This window comes from Balaenoptera borealis, assembly GCF_965194805.1.
Source record: "Balaenoptera borealis genome assembly, chromosome: 15".
Classification (NCBI taxonomy): domain Eukaryota; kingdom Metazoa; phylum Chordata; class Mammalia; order Artiodactyla; family Balaenopteridae; genus Balaenoptera; species Balaenoptera borealis.
In genome coordinates, this window is record NC_138871.1 from 4643277 (window position 1) to 4657865 (window position 14589).

Below are 14589 nucleotides of genomic sequence, written 5' to 3' on the forward strand. Positions count from 1 at the left end.
AGACAGAAAAGTTATGTAATGTGCCCGAGGTCACAGAGTTAGTCAAGATCTTAATACAGGTAATTTAACCCAGAAGCTACACCATTAAACACTATGCTATAGAACAATGGTCATAATGATGACAGTGGTGGTGAAAATGGCAGTGATGATGGTGATGATGCTGGTGATGGTGATGATAGTGCTGATGGATGGTGGTGATGGTGATGGTGATGGTGATGGTGATGGTGGTGGTGGTGGTGGTGGTGGTGGTGATGGTGATGGTGATGGTGATGGTGGTGGTGGTGATGATGGTGATGATGGTTGTGGTGGTGATGGTGGTGGTGGTGGTGGTGATGGTGATAGTGGTGATGATGGTGATGATGGTGACAGTGCTGATGGTGATAGTGGTGATGATGGTGGTGGTGATATTAATGAAGCTGGTGATTCTAACAGTGGATGATGGTGATGATAATTATGATATCAACATGAATTTGGAGCTTTCATATGTTTTTTTTTTTTTTTACTCACTAGAAACCAATAATCCTATGTGATGAGTGTTATTTCCCCCAGTTTTGATATAAGAAATGTAAGACTCAGAAAAATTAAGAAAGTTGATCAAAAGCTATTCAGCTGCTAAGTAACAGAGTTGAAACTAGAACAGAAGTCTCTTTCTACTTTTCTAGGCTGTGCCTACGTAGCCATGAAAGTGCCTCAAATGTGATAGAAACCACAGAGAAATAGATATCAGAGGTTGTAGAAATTCAGAAGTGGGAATCACAGAGGAAACGGGCTTTATCATGGAAGGCTCTGGAGGTCTTGACAAGGACATTGGCATTTTACACTAACATGGGAAATCTTTAAGAGGTTTGAGCAGAAACAGGAGAGATGACCTGACTTTTATTTTAGCAGGATTCTTCCAGTTCTTGCCTTGAGAATGTAAGTCAGGAGGCTCTTATAATAATCCAAACAAGAGATGAATCTAGTTGGATTCAATGTGGTGGCTGGAGTGGTTGTAAGAAGTGGTTGAATTCTGACAATATTTGACTCCTGGATATATTTTGAAGGTAGAGCTAAATTGTAACCTGAAAGTTCAGATTTGGAATGAGAGAGAAAGAGAAAAACCTAGGTAAACTATAAACATTTTTTTTCTCTGAGCCATTGGAAGAATGACGTTGCCTGAAGAAAGTTCTGTTTCTTTAGGACAGACAGGGAAGGCTGTGGAGGAACTGGTTCACAGAGATGTTTATCAGGAACTTTGGAGACAGTAAACTTAAGGTGCATATTAGACCTCCAAGTGGAAATGCCAAAGGCGGTTGAGGGTTCAGGTTTGGGGTTTAGGGAAGAGACTCAGAATGAATAAATAAATCTGTGAGGCATTAGCCAAGAGATTGGTGTATTAATTTAGGCATTAGCCAATAGATTGGTGTATTAATTTAGGACATACCAGTTTCCACTACAGAGAAAACACAGCCTCTAATTGACAGAACTGAAACTCAAACCCAAAACCTTACTGGGTTAAATTAATAGAGATTTTTCATTCCTTTTAAAGTCCAATCCACAGTGGGAATGGGGAGAAGGGGGAGGGGCCCACATGGTTATTCAGGGACCTAGGCTCATGGCATATTGGCCATAATGGCCAATAATAATGGCATATTAATCTATGGGCATAATTTTATGGGCATACTATTCTATCTTTTCTACCATGCTCTGTAGCGCTCAAGGGCAAGATTCATATGGTCCATCTCTGTATCTCTTGCAGGAATGAACGCCTAGCACATAGGTTCTCAAAAGTTAAACAATATGTTCATATTCCATGGGCAAGAAATGGGCTAGTGGTCACAATTAGATGTAAGAACTTGGACATTATCTCTGGCTGGGCAGTCTTTTTCCCAAGCAAAGGTCTATGCTAAAGAAGGAGAGCCCTAGTCTTCAGCACTTAGCTGGGCTCCTCTTCCACAGGGAGCCTTGAGGTCACCTATGGCATGAGAGCAGGAGGAAAAAAGAGGTTCAAGCACTGGTCTGTAGGGTCTGCTAACGCTGCAGGTTGGGGAGCCAATGAAGAACCAGTAGAAAAAGATTGAGAGTGAACATTGAGAAAAGAAAACGAAATCCATGTGAGTGCTACGTCCTGGAGTGAAGAGAGCAGGCTCATGGACAGAAGAATGAATAACAGCACCAAATGCCACTGATGGGTCCAACAAAATGAGAATGCAGGCAGGGCCTTTGATCCAGAAACATGGCAGTTTGGGGACCTTAAGAAGAGCAATTTTTGTAGAACAGTAGATGTAAAATCTTGATGGGAATGGATTCAAGGAAGAAATAGAGGAGAGAAGTTAGAGACAGTATCAACATCTATTTCAGGGGTTTTACTGAATGGGGAAGGAAATAAATAGAACAGTAGCCAGAGGGAAACATGAGGTCAAAGAAAGAAAAAATTGTAGAGATTGAAGAAGTAACAGCATATTTGCATAGTGATGAGAATGATCCAATGAAAAGGGAAAAAATGAATGACTTGGAGGAAGAAAAGGGGAATTGCTTCACTATTCCAGTTAGCTGAGAGAGATGGTATTTAGTGTGCTGGTGGAGGGATTGGGCTTGGCTAGAAGCAAGGGGAGTTTATCCACAGCAACGGGAAAGGAAGGCAGAGGGGCAGGTCGGTGAGCCTTTGCGATGAGAGCAGCTTTATCAAGTTCTGGTCTCATCTCTTTCATTTTCCAGTGAGACTGAGGATGAGGAAAGAGGCACTGGAGATTTGAGGAGAAAATGAAAATATGAAATATTTGTCAAGGGGAATGGAAGAGAGAATGACTAAGGATATAAATTATGAATTCCAAACAGAAATAGAGCACTCTTGAGGTTAATAACTGTGAATATAAAATGGGACCAGTCAGCTCAATGGTGTGTTTTCTGTATCTACATTTTCTTGTGCATGCAGTGGGCAGAGATCAGGTTTAACCTGCATTGTGGTTTCACCAGGTGTGCAGGAAGGTGCAAGGTGGTTGAGTGCTTGTGCAGGGAAGTAATATAATGTGGACCGGAGCAGTTACATCAGGTAGGATCACTGGACTCAAGTGCCAGTGGAAGCAAAGGTAGATGCCATTGGGGGATTAGGGGGAGTGAGCTCAAAAGATAAGAAGGAGGAGTAGAGAGTGGAATGTTTACAGTTTGAATTTATTTATTTCTGAATTTGTTTATTTTAATATATACTTTGGTTTATGAGAGAAGGGCTACAAAAGGCTAATGTAAATAATTTTTGAAATGTGTTCATTCAATATTCATGTTCATTAAACACATGATTATTCAACTGAATTTTTGAAGACTTTGTAATAGCTGCTTATAATTGCACAGCAGAAAGTGTTTTCATTAATGGAACTCATTTTCTCATGCGTTGGTATAAATCTTACATAGTAACTCAAGCTCAGAGAAAGTTCTGGCTGTAGAAGCAAATGAACTGCCTATAAGATACTGGCCTTGTAAGCTCAAATTTATAAACCAAAAATGTGGATCACAAGAGGTTTTTGCATGGGACAGAGCCTGGGATTTCTTCAGAATTCTGTGCTTGAGCAAATGTGCTACTTGTATTAAATACTAATTCATCCCTAACATGAGCATACACATTTCAAGAATTATACAGACTCAGAGCAAGATTTAAATACCCTGTAGTGCTGAATCGATAAAATATTTCCAAATAATTTCTGGTTTGGAAAAATTAGATTTAAATTTAAATTTAAAATTTCTTGTTTAAAAAAAAATCACCCTGACCTCTAGGACCCTACTTCCTTCTGGGTCTAGACCTTGCTTAGAGGTAGTTTTGTCAATTTTGGAATTCTGAGGAATGTTATAAGGAAGAAAATCTGTGCAGATGACTTTACACAGCACTTATTAGCTGCTTACAAGGTACCCGATGACTCTCTTCCCTGTCAAATGTTTGCTTGCTCCTTGCAGTTTTGTCTAAACTCTCTGCATTAGTCTGTCTCACATGCTTTTCTCATTCTTGGAAAGTATACAGATAAAGAAAAGGAAATTGAGCCCTGTAATACACAAGTCCTAGCTTGGAACTGGCTTTTTCTGCTCTGGAGTCCTGGGAACATCTTCACAAATCATAACTGTCCCATGCATGGCTTCCCTCCTGAGGTGAAAATGACTGTGGAACACCAAAGACAGCTCATCCGGAGCTACTTCTGGAGTTGTGGAACCAGTCTTCTTTAAGCAATTGATGGCTTCTCGGGAATATCCTTTTTTTTTTTCATATGATGAGCAAAATAATAGCTTACAACATCATGTAGAGTGGGTTTTTCAAAGCAGCACTGCTTGGTGTGTCTCTAGGTTTGCCCACAGTCCAAGTCTGTTGTTGGACAAAGCAAAAGGATCATCTCAAGAAAGGCTGAGGGTGAGCACGGTTTGGGGCAGAGTCACCTTAGTCCCGATTTTTGGACACAGCAGAGCATTCCCCACTTATACCCCGTGGGGGACAGTCCCTCTTCTCTCTTCTTGTCCCAAGAGGGGTGACATTAAAACTTCGATTTAAGGTGCCAGTTGATTAAACTGAAAGGAAATGAAAGGGTCGATGTACAAGAAAACCTCAATGGAAAGTATAATATAAAAGCAATTCCACACTGTCATTCAGGTGAGTACCAATGGCGTTGCCGTGCTGTACACATTACCCTTCCCAACCGAGTTGTTGCAGAGCTTCCTTCGTAAAATGAAACATTTTCAAAAATGTAACCTCTCCAATCCTGCTAAAATGAAGGCGTTACTGCAGTCGCCTCTCCATGTGTGCCTGAGTCCCATGAGTGCATTCTTGGTCTCCCAGGTCAGACTGTGCCCGCGGTGTGGTAGATCCTCACAAATGGACCAGGTGAGTCAAACCCTTGTATTTTAAATCTTAAAAGTATAAAAATTAGATCTCCAATTTATTATGACAGTGGGAGATACAAAATGGATGAACCTGATAAATACAAAATCAGGGCCATAGGTTTCCTCCTACCTCACCTGAGGGCTCCACATGTTCCCTTTTGGAAAGAAAATGGGAACTTAATGCAGAACCACACTACCCATGGCGTCTAATTTGATTAATACGCTATTTACATGTTTAATTTTTTACGTTTTTAGAAAACAGTGTGAATTTCCTGCTTATGCCCCAATCTCAGGGAGAGAACCATTTACTCATTCTGGGTTTAGAGAATTGAGATTATTCAGATACATTGTTTGCAAAGATACCTGATACAGCTTCTACACAAATTGTGTTTCAAATATCAAGAAAGTTTTACTCCCTAAAACTACTTTTAAATGCATGTTTTATGATACGCATTTAATATATTCGAGTTCTTCTAGGTTAGAATACAGATTTAATTTTATGAAAAATACTACAGTAGCTTTGATGAGATAAGTATAATTTAGTTTGCTGTATTAGAAATAATGATGATAATATGATGATATAAATGATGATAATATTACCCTCTTATTGTATTTTAAAATTATATGTCCAATAAAATAAACAGGCTATAAACATCCAAAGAGGATTCCTTTATAAGAGGCAATATGGCATCATCAACATAAATAACTCAAATATGCACAACCACTGGCCCTAGGAATGAAATTTCACATTATACAGTGAGGCTCCCTGAGAATTCTACTGAGGAAGTAAAGTGACCCTTCTGTAAATATTCCCTTTTCTGGAATAATTGAGCAAATATTAGACTTATTAGTGCATATTACTGTTACCATCCCTTTGATGATTCAACTTAAATTTTATACTTATACTTATTATATTTTTGTCTTGAATTGTTCTTTATAAGTGTGAATATCTTTCTTATCCTAGAATTAGTTGAGACAAAAATGATACACAGGCACAAATGAATGAACGGTAAGGAAGACGTGGTAGTCATCATGAAGGTGCATGGTACTTATGTGCATGCTTAGATGGGCACACTTCTGCAGCTTCCCAGGTCTCAATTTCTGTATTTCTTCATTATGAAATTGAAGTAATAATGTCTACTGTAGAGAGCTGCTGTCAGGATTGACTGTGAAAATGTATGTACAAGCACCTGGCCCAGATCTGCAAAGAGTACACACTAAATGAATATGGCTGTCTCTCCTACATGGCCCCTGGAGGTCCCTGCCAGCCCCAAGATTCTCTGTGTCACATGATACAATGCCTAATGACCATCCATACTGGTCAATAACACTTGGGTCCTCTATGAATCCCAGAAAATCATAAGAATATATTTTCAGACTAGGCCTCATTCCACTTACTCAGGGGATGTCAGTCTGAGCTGGTAGAAATATACCTCCTTCACAAGTGTGGTTAAGAAATGCAATTCTTTTTCTTTATGGATCCAAGGGACTTAGATTGTCAATGGTTCAAAATTAACTTGTAATTTATTTCTATTTTTTAAAATTATGTAGGCACTATGGAAACAATCCGATGGAAATAAAAATAATGAAGGTGGAGGGTATAATTGGCCAAAGCACCAGTCTTTATCATGTACTCAATCCACCATTTGCCTTTGAATCTGTAGGCACACCGTACATCAAGAATGGCTAAACCCTATTGGCTATACAAATAAAAAATTAACTTTAGTTCTACTAGACTTAATTTCAGGTCTATTTAGGTTTAAATTCGGGCTTTGAGTTCTAGATTAAATTCATGTTTATTTGGATTCATGTCCAACTACTTGAAAACTCTGACCTAGTTACTAATCTAAGGAGTTAATGGTTCAATTATCTGGGAACCCTGTGTAGTCCCTGATGTTAAAGGCTAGCAGAAAGGACTTCCAACAACGATTTGTTAAGAATATATGAACTATAGCCATCAGGGGGGCCGCCAGTGAAGAGTTACACTGGGCCTGGGACCCTGTTTTCCCAGATGTTGATGCTTTGTGATTACATCACGGGCAGGGACCAGATGACCCAGGCTTATAAACTAGCACCAAATGAATCACTGAAGCCGAAAGGGCTCAGAATCCTTTTCATCAGCACTTACAGAGGGGTTTGACAGTCTCCACAATACGAAACAGTAGAAGAAACAAGGAAGTGAAATGTCCATAAGCCAGTTCTAAGGAATAGCGTGTTCAGTGCCTCTCCTCTCATAAATCAATCTCCGAGCATCCAACTGAAAAGGAAGAAGCTGAACAAAAAAGAGCTGGGTCTTCCTCTTACGGGGGAGAACTTACACATGTGCACACACACACACGAACAATCTTTTCCATTCCAACACTTGCATTTACAGGCGAAGAGAATGAATAAGGTCCTAAAAGATGCACTGACTTAATCAAAGATCAGCGCCACATCCCAGTAGGAAATTCTGACCTCCTGACTCGGTAGCTTGGTCTCTTGCCATTCAGCTTAATAATCCTTGTAGTTGATGGTCCAAAAAGGTTAATGAACCTTAAACATTTCCAGGAATCTATCTGGAATTTGCTGGAAAATTTTCCGCTTGACTATGAATAAAGCATAATCACGGAAGTTGTACAAACAATGAGATTCCACGCTACTAGATTATCATTTTGAAATATTATATGTTTATCAAGGAAAATGAGATTTAGGAAGAAAGAGTTAGCTAAGAGTTTATCAAAGTAAATGAGATTTAGGAGAAGAGAAACGCAAATGATTTTCTGATCCCCAAGTATGCAGAATATCCTCGTCCATCCTCCTGACCTATAGAAAAGAAAGAATTGTAGAAAGTTCTTGTTAATTTTCCATGAAACTACAGGTCACTCAGGAGCTGAAACCAAATCAAGCTAAACTCAAGAAACTTTATACTGCAACACACACACACACACACACACACACACACACACACACACACACACACCCCTAGCTCGGTGGTGGCCTGGATTCTCAGCAGGAAAGTCAAGCAGGGCCTTTACTGACACCAGCACCTGCTGCCTTTCATGCCCTATTTTCTAGACGCCCACAACTTTGCCTGCCTCTCTTAGGGAAACAGCTGCAGAGAGGAGCCTTTGGTGACGAAGCAGAACAGTTCCCATGTGGTAAAGCTTGGGAACAAAGGTCAGCTGTGATAAGAATCTCCATAGTTGTGGATGAGGAGGAAACAAAATTAGAAAAGAAATCTCAACCCAGTTTCTCCCGTGCTCTGTACTGACCCACTTAATGATGTCCTCACTATTTTTCAAACTTCCAGTCTACTGACAAGTGGAAAATTTTTAAATTATCTGAATGAATGAAGTAAAAGAAAAGAAATGGTTATGTCAATGAACACACTTCCCCCCACCCCATAAATTACCTGTATAATTAGTTCTCTTCTCCATGTAGTTTTTCTGATGAAGAACTGATCTCCAATATAACCCCAACAAAGGCAATCACCCCCCATTCCTATATGACTCTCTCATTCTGTGTATGGTCCATATTATGAATTGCATTTAAATGCACATCACACACTCTTAAATTTATTTATTTTTTAAATCACTTCTGTATGTTTATGTGTTTTGTCTTTCCCTTTGTATTTTCACAAAAGAGAGTAGAGAGACTAAAATTATCCCTTAGGGTGGGCAGGGACAGTGCCCTGTGCTTTTCACACGTTTTTCTCATGGTGTGTCTGTACATTGCTCCCCCTATCCTCCCCCTTCTCCTCCTTTTCCTCTTCCTTCTACCTCTCTCTCTTTCCTTTCACACACACACATGCGCTATATATACATACTTACATACTTCAGCTTGAAGCCATGTATAGAGAATTAAATGATTTCCTCTGATGATAATATGTCAATATCCAGCTTGCTCTATCTATCTATTTATCTATCTACGTATGTATCCATCTATCTATCATCTATCTATCCATCTATGTATCTACGTACCTATCTATCTATCTATCTCCACCTCCATAACTTCCACATCTAAACAAGGAAGCATGCTTCCTTTTCTTCATAATCCAGTCTAAATCTAACCTGTTCCAGGGTTTTACTATATTTCAGCTGGTCAGAGAGTGATCTCTGATTACTCTCAGCTTCTTCATTTCATTAATACCATTTGCTATGGTCTCAGAGAGAAGGTCTCTAGGATTCAGGCTTGTAAAATGACCAGGAAAACCTGGAAATTAAACTCCAAGGAAAAAAAAAAAAGAATATGTCCATTAACCTAAAAATAGTGGTTAGGCAATATTCACAAGAACAAATTATTTGGCTTATGTTTGAGTCATTTTTAACAAACGGTGTGGCTTGCGGCCTGAGTCATAGGTTATGAACACAACCAAAATATATGGGATATTTGGCTCACCCACCTTGTGTATATTCAACTCAAGGTAAGAGTTAGTTTACTTCTGAAAAATATGCCTACAGTGCAATCCAGTTCTTAGTATTTAAGAACCAGTTATAAACCTGTTCTTAAGACCAGTTGTTTAATTCACAGACATCAAACAAAGCTGTAAAACCAGTTCCTCTATTAGGCTGTAACAAGAAGACAAGAACCTATTTCTATAAATCTTTTTATTAGATTACGTATTTGTCTCTGTAAATGGACCTGTATTCTTCTACTAGTACCTGCAGTCTACCTTTTGTAATTGTTGTATATATTGTTCCCATTTAAGCAACCCATGACTTAATCACAAGACGCTTCACCGCAATTTTTGAATGTAATGGCATCCTTATGTTTTCCACCAACATCTCAGTGTGTTTCTATCCTGAGATGTGTTTACACTCCTGGAAATGGGAAAATACTTCATCAGGCATGGTTGTACTTTGGTCTGAAAGTCTGTGGTTGAAATGATGCCTATTTTAAGGTATATTTCCTAGTTAGATGTATTAACATGTAAAATGTTGATCCATGTAAATTTTTTCAAAAATTTTGAAAGTATCGTGGTAAATTAGCATATTACTATATAGGCTTTGTCCCGAGGTATTTGGACATAGAGAATAAGAAAAACTAACAAATTCTTCATGTCCATTGAAGTCACCTGAAAAGAAACATAAGAATATCAACAAGAGATTGAACAAGTAAGCATGCATTATTATGGGGAAACCCATTTTTATTTCTTTACCATTGACTAAACAGTTGATTATTTTTGAGAAGCATCAAAAATAACTAAACTTCTGAATTTTTCAATCAATTCTAAGACAATCTTTACAAAAATAAGAAGTTAGTTTTGAGCAAATCCAACATCCTCAAATCCTGTGCTGCATTGTGCTTCTGGCAGGCACTGCACTTGGCAAACTCTTACCGGGATTAAGCCAAATGTCTGGCTTCTGTGTGCATACACACAAGCACCAGTGGGAAACATCGCAGGTATTAAGGTCTGGGACATGATCAATTCACAATCTCCCACCACTCCTGGACCCTTCATGCTGCCAGGACAAAGCTAGGTTTTCTTAGTTTTCTCTCCCAATTTGCAGTGTTTGTTTTTTTCAAACCTTCTCTACTTTTCTCAAGAATAGTAATTCACCTCCTCCCCTCACCACTCTGCCCTCCTTTAAAAAAAAAGAAAGAGAAAGCATCAGCAAGAGCTCTCTCACCTACACCAGATTAACCATCTATTTGCTTTCATACCCGTATTCTTCTCTTTCCCTACGGATGGGGGCCTCAATGCCTACCTAAATTTTATTCTTCAAATCTCATTCTCTTGGGTCTTGTCAAGAAGTTATTATCCTGATGTTTCCCTGGCTCTTGGCTAGTTAGTCTCTCCCTCTGTACAAGCAGGGGTCCCCTCTTCCTCCACAGCTTTCCTTCTGTGGCTTTGGAGGCACATTCCTAGCCCCCCACCGGCAAGATCCCCTCATCTACCTGCCCCTTAATTTTCGAGCTGTTGATCAACATCCTTCATCCTTCTGTCTTCTTATTCTTGTATTTTCCATGAACATTTTCCCCTTCTCCCCTGGTGTTCAAATCTGCCAGTATTTGTGATATGTAAATCGACCACCAGCCCTAAATTCTCTACAGAACTCAAATTCACATTTACTGTGGGCCAATGCCTCCAGGGTATCTCACAGTTGTTAAAGATAAGACAACAGCCCCAAATGGAGTCACTTATCTAAGCCCCAAGTCACCAAAACCAGACTTAACTTAATTACAGTTTCGGCTCTCCCAGTAATGGAATCTTAAACCAGTCAATCAGGAATCACCTCACCAGTACTAGGGAGGTCATCTGCCTGATAGACCCTTGCTAGCCTTTAAAGGAAAGTAATCTTGCTATAACCAATCCGTTTTTGTTTTTGTTTTGCCTTCAACAAGTGTAACTTCCTTGTTTCTGCTCCCTTCCGCCGATGCAAGTCTTTCATTTTGTACAGCTCTTCAGAGCTCCTTTCTCTCTATTAGATTGGATGCTGCCTGATTTGAATCAATTTTTGCTCAAATGAACCCTTAAAATATTTAATATGCCTCAGTTTATCTTTTAACACAGGTAACAATATTTTTAGAATAAAATTTACTATCTTTTCTTCCCATCTATCCAATGTGACCCTAATCTTTGTTTCATTAAATGCAAAACCATGTGTTGATGGCTCAAGAAATTTTGGCATTCTACTTGATTTCTCACTCCCCCTTAATCCTACACAGAATCAAACTCCACCACTTCTCACTGTGACTCCAAATATCACTGGAACCCATTCATATCCCTGCATCCCTGTTGCATCCACCCGCTTGTTCCACCATCACCTCTAGCCTACATATTGCAATAGCCTCCCTGCCTCCTGTTTTTCCACATCTGAGATCTACTCTCCCTTCTGTGGCCATGGAGATCTCTCCACTCAACCACTATGCTACATCCAACTAATTTAACTTGTAAGTCATCCTGCCCTCCATCACCTTTGCACATGCCAACCCATTCCTCTCTACCTTTGCCTTTCTAACTCACACTTATTGGTTAGGCTTTAGCTTAGATGTCATTTTCTTTGTAAAAAATTCCTTCACACTATGAGTCTGGGTAAACCGCCCTTCCAGTGGGCTCCTGTAGCATCCTACTGAATTGAAACTTCCTACTTAGTTGTCTGTATCCACTTCTGAATTTCAGAAACCTTGCCTATCTTGTTCACTGTTGTGGTTCTAGAACCTGGCATACAGCGCCTGGCATGGAGGGAATGTTCCAAATAATTCTTAAATAAATTCATGAATTCATAGATAAGCAAATCGTTTTAGGACTAGCTGAAGACTAAATGGTAATAAGTCGGGTTGAGGGAAGAAAATGATTCACTCAGTAAAGTGATGCATGAGGACAAAATAGTCTATAAATTATTTATAATGTCTATGTCCTATCATAAATTCTTAAAATGCATTTATACACATATGACTTTTACTTGTTTATGACAGATTCCATTTATTCTCATTCTCCATTCCTCCCAGTATCGGTGTCATTTGTCACATAATTTTGCACAGGTCTCTAACTGTGGGCAGGGCACATTTCCCTACCTCTTGACTCTGGTTTCAACCATAACATGCGCTTTGGTCAATAGACTGATGTGAAGATGATGCTGTGTCCTTCTGAGTCTAAGACTCAAGAGGCCTTGAGTGTTTCTGCTGGTCCTTTTGTGCCTCAGCCTCAGCCAGGGGAATATGGCTGTGCAGACCCACTGATTCCAGAGGAGAATAAGAGACCCATGGAGCAGAGGTCCCCCAGCCAGGATGCTTCAGCTAACCCCAGCCTAGCTCAGCTGACCTCAGCTGACTTGGACCCATTGTTGCTCTATAAAGCCTTATGGATTTAAGCCACTGAGTTTTGGGGTAGTTTTTTTGACACCCAATTCTTGCAGCAGTAACTTCCTGATATGTCTGTCACTTGAATGTTTGGGTACAGCTATTCCAGAGAATGGTTGTGATATATACTTGCCATTGTTCATTAAAAAATAGTGAAGTTGTAGAAAAAATATTTACAATACATATGTCTGCTAAAGAGTTAAATCCAGAATATATCAAGAATTTCCTGGTTAGGACTCCAGGCTTCCACTGCAGGGGGCACAGGTTCGATCCCTGGTCGGGGAACTAAGATCCCACAAGCCGTGAGGCATGGCCAAAAATTAAAAAAAAAAAAAAGAAAAGAAAAGAAAAAAAGAACTCATAGCAAGCAAAAATAAAAAGACAAACAATTTAAAATGGCAAAAACAAAACAAAACACAAAAAAAACAAAACCCACTTCACCCTGGGAGGAACATTTCACGAAAGAAGGAATACAAATGGCCAATAAGCACATGAAAAGGTGCTCACACCATTAACCATCAGGGAAATGCAAATTAAAACCACAATGAGATACTACTTCACACACACTAGTGCAGCTATTAACCCAAAACCTGACAACCTGACAAAACAAATGTTGGGTAGTCTGTGAAAAACTGGAACACTCATTTATTGCTGGTAGGAGTACAGAAATGCCCGACTACGCCGGAGAGCTCCTTTGCCATTTCTCATAAAGATAAACTTACCCCGTGACCCAAAAATTTCTCTCCTAGGTATTACTCAACAGAAGTAAAGACTATCTGTCCACAAAAAGACTTAGAGAAGAATGCTTATTGCAGCCTTATTCATAATTACCTTAATCTGGAAACAGCCCACATGTCCATTAACAGATGAATGGATAAGCAAATTGTATACTCCTAGTGGAATGCTTCTCAGTAAAAAGAAAGGAACCCCTGACACACACAACAATTTGGATCAATTTCAAAAACACTAAATGAAGCAAAAAAAAAAACAAACACAAACCCATAAATAGTACGATTCAATTTATGTAAAGTTCAATATAGGCAAAATGAATTTATGTGATAGAAATTAAAGTAGTGGTTTTTCTCTTGGTGGGGAGGGGCACAGAACTGACTAGAAAAGGGCTTGAGAGGATTTTCTGGGGTTTTGGAAATGTCTTCTATCTTTGGTGGGTGGTGTATACAACTGACAAAACTCTTTAGACTCAATATTTAAGTTCTGTGATTTATTGTATTTAAATTATATATCAACATCAATAAAGCTTGTCCTGGCCAAAGAGGGTAGGGAAAATATACAGATAGATGAGAAAGAGAGAGAGACAGAGACAGAGAAACGCGCACAGTCACACAGGGAGAAAGAAAGAAATCATCGAAATTCAAAACTACACTTCAAGGTGATAGTTACCATAAGTTGAACCATAAGATAAGGTGCTCTCCCTACACAAAATTTAACAACGAAAAGAAATAGTACTTTTTACTGAGTACACGTGGTATTTGTGAAATGAGTGAATGCTTCAAATGGTCCTGAGGGAGCCACAGCGTGATCTGCCAAAGACCTATTGCCTCGAGAAGAAAAACAGCAACATGTAGAACACAATTTTGTCTCAACAAGACGTAACTGTACAAGGTAGCACGAGGCAGGGAGATGTTTGAGGTCGGCAGACACTTCTCTGCCTGGCAGAGCACAGGTAGAACTCTCAAGACCTCAGGTTTCCTCGAATTGAACGGCTTCCCCCGGGCTCTGCACCTGACCAGACGCCAGACCCTGAGCAGCTGCATCTTCTTACTGGGCATTTTTATCTGGTGCAGCCTTGGCTCTGCTTGTTTGCTTGTTAGTGTAAGGAAGGAAAAAAAAGACTTTTCCCCCTGCCCTTTTACGTACGTTTTCCAGCTGGGGCCTGAAAATTAGACTGACAAAAGACAGATTAACCAGAGAACAACAGAGCTTATTAACATGCGCAGCACACATACCTGT